The sequence below is a fragment of the Varroa destructor genome, unplaced genomic scaffold, assembly GCF_002443255.2.
Source record: "Varroa destructor unplaced genomic scaffold, Vdes_3.0 BEIS01000001.1, whole genome shotgun sequence".
NCBI lineage: Eukaryota > Metazoa > Arthropoda > Arachnida > Mesostigmata > Varroidae > Varroa > Varroa destructor.
Window position 1 is genome coordinate 46,252,244 of NW_019211454.1, and position 6,000 is coordinate 46,258,243.

Consider the following 6,000-nt stretch of genomic DNA (forward strand, 5'->3'; position numbering starts at 1 on the left):
TGCAGTAATGGATGTACTGAGCAACCTACTTTACCGCTCCAGACAACTACTACATGGAGAAAATCGTATCTCACACGTGCTACAAATAGCATAACGATTACGCAGTTCAGTATATACAGTACATGCTTCTCAAACTATTATAGAACCCGAACGTATTATTAATGACAGTCTATAAATAGATTTTTTTTGCTTAGTCATGTTATTAACTGGCCTTAACCATTTTTAATAACCATCGGTATTGGCTGCACGTATTTATGACATTTTCAAGTGAATTACAAGCTAACTTATACTTGATGATATTCAATGAGGACAAAAGAATACAGCTGAGACGAAGGCAAATGGCTCGACGGAAGGGAATACGTTGATCAGATTGCGGCACAACCGTTGTTTTGTTCTCTTAATTAATAGGGCAGTGTTTCATTCGAATCGTAGCGACAAGTATATTCCGTATGTATTCGTTGTCACCTCGCGGCCTATCCCCATTTGTTAACCAGTTTGATTCCTTAAGAACTCGTGTCTGCCCAAGTAACGCTTACTCGGCCATTACTGCTTCTTTTTTAATACGTAAGTAGCCGATTTAAATAATATTTTATGTCGTTATACACACACTATTTACTGTGAAGGAAAAATCTCCTGATAGTTTACAAAAAAATTTATTCAATAGTTTATAGATGTCCATTTTCGTTTTTTTTTTTTTGCATTTTACTTCGCTCCTACTTTAACAGATAAAGAATAAAAACGCCAGTCGGTCAACTGACTTTCCAATATCTAACCTTGATACATGTAGGCTTTGTTTGAAAAACGTACCCCATTAATGATGATTTTTAGGGTATTCAAGCATAAATAGAAGACGATTTCAATGAGAAATGTAAACCTTCGGCAATATTGTACTACGAGAAAAAAGTGGCTCGCATTTGTTGCATTGTCGCTGCCTAACTGTTGTTGATTGAAGAAAGAACCTTGCAACTTCTGTGCTGTTATTTGCTGTGAGAAGTCGGATAGCCTCGAATGATCAGGACTTTTTCGCTTACTGGTCACATACGCAAATTCAAAAGTTTTTGTAGCGTTTCACCAAAAATCTAGTAACAAATATGATGACCGTCATCTCCACGATTTTCTTTCATCTTTCGACCAATTCACTGACTCTTTCTCGCCAGACGTGTTCTCCAAGCAGCTTTCGGAACCTTTTTTACTGTCAAATGAACAGTTACGAACTATAACATCCAGTGACTGGAAAAAGTTGATAATCTGTTGGAGCGAAATCCAGGGAATATAATGGGTGCAAAAAGACCTACCACTCAACCCCTTGCAGGGTAGCTCTCATAGCCATGCACGGTTTGGGATTTCGCGGAGAAGGAGGACTTTTCCCTTGTCTATTGCGTCTCTTCCGTTAGACAGCTTCGTTTACAGGACGCAACGGTGTCTTATACAGATTCTTATTGACCGTCCTAGTTTTCTCCAACATTTCACCGTGCATAAGACCCTTTTAGTTCTGCCAAATGCAAATCGTCGTGTTCTTGGGGTGTAGATCTGCGTAAGCTCTGAGATTGGGCGTATCGCCCAGAGCCACTTATTATTTTCTTTGTCCTATGATGACATGAACATACCTCTCTTCTTCAACGGTAACTAGTCTGTCTAGAAACCTGCCATTGCGACTATTTGTTACTCGATGCCAAGCAAAACGTTGAGAGGCAGTGAGAAGCCGTATCTCGATGTAACGCTTGCTTAGTTCACATAGTATTGAAAATCCTAGGATCTGTCTAAATCGCGTAGATCTAATATATCTATTGACAGTGACGATACTGCGGTTCATTTTCTTGCCCAATTCACAAACTGCTTGCTGGCTGTCTTACTTCAAAAGTTACTTCAATCGGCCCTCATCGACTTCTGATTGTCGACCGGAGCGCGTTTCCCAGTTGTAAGGTGTATTTTTGAATTCGGCAAATCAGTTTTGAATAGTCCTTAGAGTTACCGAGTCCTCGCTGTACGTATCAGAATATACCGCACTGCTTCGACAGCTGTAGTAGCAGATTAATGTAGGCGTAGAAGGTGCATTTTTTTCACCTGGAATCTCCATTATCGCAACCTGAATTCAACATGAAAGTCCGTTCATTGCACAATTAAAATGCAGTGGACTTGCAGAGAAGAGAGAACGCTTACAAACGGTGTATTCAAGAAGATAACGGAGAACTAAAAGGGAAAGGGAACACTATGATAGACTGCATGTATTTGAGCTTCAACCTAATATTACCTCATATTCCATTTTTAGGTTTTGAAATAAACCACGCTTGATTATGTATAGAAAATTCCAGTGAACTCTCGAAATATTCTTGAATACCGATGAAGAACTCTTGAATAATGCGCCAGGCCAATGATAATTTACATACAAACTATCTATATCTGTTACCTGGTGGTCTGGGTTGCGACACCTGGCCACCACCTGTTTTTTTCATTGTGAAGACGGAGACGACGTAATAAAAAGGTGACTTGCATTGAGAAAGTAAGAACCCGATTTTAATTTCAGTATTAATAGTGTTTTTTTTTATAATCAGGATCAAATAGTCAATCGTACTATGATATACTACTCAGACGTGTGACTGCTTGCCAAGATATACCTCCCGGCCAGCAGAATCTTTCTTTGTTTTATTTCTTAGAAAATAAGAACGTTCACGTTTGATGAACGACGTAAAGAGGTTATATTCCTATCTAAATTCCGAAATATAGCAGCACCTCTGCTAGGAACCATATTTCATAGTAGTCTTTCAGTACTGCAGCAAGGTGGTCCGTGCGTGTATCCTGTGTGTTCACGAACTGCTTCAAAGGGGAACTTCATCATCATGGTGGTTTGAAGTCCCCTTACTCATCATGGCATCACCAGTGGGTATAGACACAGAGCGAGGGACGACACCGTAGGAAGGGCGATGTAGGTCGACAGTAGCCGTCATCAGCCTCGACTGCCTGGCGGCCATCGTCGGAAGTGCTACCATCACCTAGCAGCACCGCCAGCGTGCCTATTTCATTAGGAGCAACGTTCAGCCCGTGGCCGGAGGCACTGCTCACTCGCCTTCATCTGCTAGCCATAGAGGTTTATCCCCGGATATGACCCGACTCCCCTTGAGCTACTCCGTTCCGAGTCAGCCTAAAGCTCGCTCAGTTTTCAGTGCGCTTATACGGCGTCCTCAACGACTGCAGCCAACAAACGAACCAACCCATTGGCCACCGTAGTCTTTTCCCTATCATCACAGCCTCCGTGGATGCGTTCTATTTATGAGAGTCGTCCAGCAAAAACCCCCATATAGTTCACTTACCCCAACCGAAGATGGCAATAGTAAAATGTCCGCAGTGTGCTGCACCTATGGCCAGGTTGGGGGCGGGTGCTAGTAGTTTACGGCGGAAGAGATCTCCTTCCTGGGAGCGAAAAAAAATGAAGAAGAATAGTCCTGCAACAGCAGCTTCAGCAGCAGCGGCAAGACGGCTGCCACAACGTCCTAATGAGTTTGCTCGAGCTTGCTTCCGCTGTCACCATGTCCTGCCGCTGCCTCAGCTGGTCTCTCCTTTCGGAGTGTTTCCGACCGGTTCAGCTGCGTCCTCTCCGTTCATTTTGAGCAGCAAGAAAGGCGAGCAACCAGGAGGCTCAAGAGGAGAAAGAAAAGCAGGTAGAAGAGTTCCTCCCATGTGCAGACCTCCGGGGATGGCACAGATAAGCGGAAACGCCCGCTCTCTTACGCTTCTCTTTTTCGGCTTAGTCCCACTAGTACTACAAATACTTCATGATCTACGTACTACTTTCTAACTGGACTGGTTGGGGGCTTCTTATTTCCTCAACGCTCTCGTTTGGTCAGTCTTTCTGCCGGCCTAGCCAGCCGCTGCTTCCAAAATCTTTTCCATCTGCTGTTTTGCCTGAGGTGTTACCGGCGTCCTAGCACTCCACCCCCTTCGCTGCTGTTGCCGCATTTGCCAGTTTCGCGTCGCAGAAGCATCAGGCAATGTTAAAATATGGATCTTTCTTACCAACACCTGTCCTTTGCTTTCTCTTTTTCTGGGACAGACCTGCCAGCAGCGTCACTCTCTAGCTGCAGTAGCAGCCTCAGGCCCCGTCGCTCGAAGCCGCTGCCGCCGGCAGGGTTACCACATTACCACAACGCCTCACCCATTTTGCTGTTCTGTTAGCTGCCAGGACAAGGTGGTCGGCAGGTTCATGTTAGTCAGTTCGTTGCGTTGTTCATCCCTCATCTTTTCCCTGGCCCGATGCGTTCTGACTCCAATCCACCCTCGCGCGCCGTCTCCCCGTATCTGGAACGCTACCTGACACACTGTTGGGGTCGGCCGACGAGGGGATGAATGAACGGAAGAGGGGGGGGGGAGAGGACGACGTTGAAGGTTGAAACCCTCTGGTTCATCGTGATTTATTAGCTGTCTTTCTCGGTACGCCGTGCCTCCACCATTGCTTACCACATGGCAAACGATCATAGTAGCTGGTAGATGAAGAGGATCCTGCGCAGCCTCCAATAGAGGTATCTGGCGGACCTTTCATATTGAATAAGCGTCACGTGGCCACACACACAAACGAACAGACACTGCTGATCCCGCTTCTACTGCATTGTGCTGGTGCTATATATGTGAAGTTGCGGTCCATACGTTGTTACTGGTTTGCTGCTATTTTTTTTTGTTGCCGTCCTGTCCATGACACCGTTTATCTAGAGCAGGACATCCCTTGCCCTTCGTTGACCCATTTTATGTTTGTGCGCTGAAGTATTACAACCAAAATCGGAATAATCAAGATGGTGGGCTCTATCCTTTAACGTGCTCTTTCAACTCCCGGTAACGTTGTTTTACGTTTGCTGCTTCAGTGTTTATGGCGCTTTCTAAGCTAGGGAGCGTTCATTTGATCTAGGTCCATGGGCAACACAATTCTTGAGGTTTGTTACTCTGTGGTATATATGCGGTACAGGAGGGAAAGTTGAGACATTCCTTCGTAGGCAGTTTACAGAGAATATGCTAAAAAATGGTTTATGATTTATCGATATTTTCTTTTTAATCAAGTAAAGCATGTATAATCAAATTCACTTAAAATCATTGTTATTCGTAGATATATTTAACAGAACAAAAATAAGAAAATGTATGGAAATTCCTTTAAAACAAAATGTTTCGTTGATTTAGAGTCTAAACAAGATGACCAGTCTGAGAATTGTGATCAATATTGCTTGCAATCATAACTTACATGTGACCTATCCAAGCGTCTTGCATGAGTAAATGAATTTTCTCAAGTTATACTTGTATCCGCATTCCCCTCGTGTGTGTAAACCCAATGATTATGACTACGAGGTGTTCTCTAGAAAAAGGGTTTTGTATATGCGCAGGGCATTTCCAGGCCGATCTCGACTAACCGGCTCTGGAGGTCATTTCACTACAAATATATACGCACCCATCGTCCACCTTCGCCCTTCTCCTCTTACATGATTTTAACTAACAGTTTCCGCACTCGTAACTGCCTTCCATGAACTTAACAAACATTTTTCTAGTATCTAGGCATATTTATGTACATTAATCTGCACCTCTGGCCCAAGTTGCAGTATGCTTTATATCTGCAAACAGCTGTATATACTTGTAGTCTATATGGATGCGGCGTTTCAAGCAATGTATTCCCATTAGACCAAACATACAGGCCTCCCCGCCTGATTCCGTTGTCATGAGCCTCTTTTAGTGACGTGAGAATACGGAGCCGAGAACGCATTGCTAACGTGTTACCCTGCTATCTGAGAAGTCTCTCTCTCTCCCCCTCTCGCTATCTCTCCAGTTGGCTCCGTTCCTCTCTTTTCCCTTTTTCTCACTTCTACGAATTGGGCAGAAATACGCCGCGTGCCGGCTGTGCTCGCTACACTAATGTCATATTCCTTTTATCCCGTTACCTCTTCGTTTACATTTCCTTTATCGAACGGATTTTCACTAGCGGATTTTTCCGCATACCTCGTGCCTCTTGCTTCGTCCATATGAAGCCCA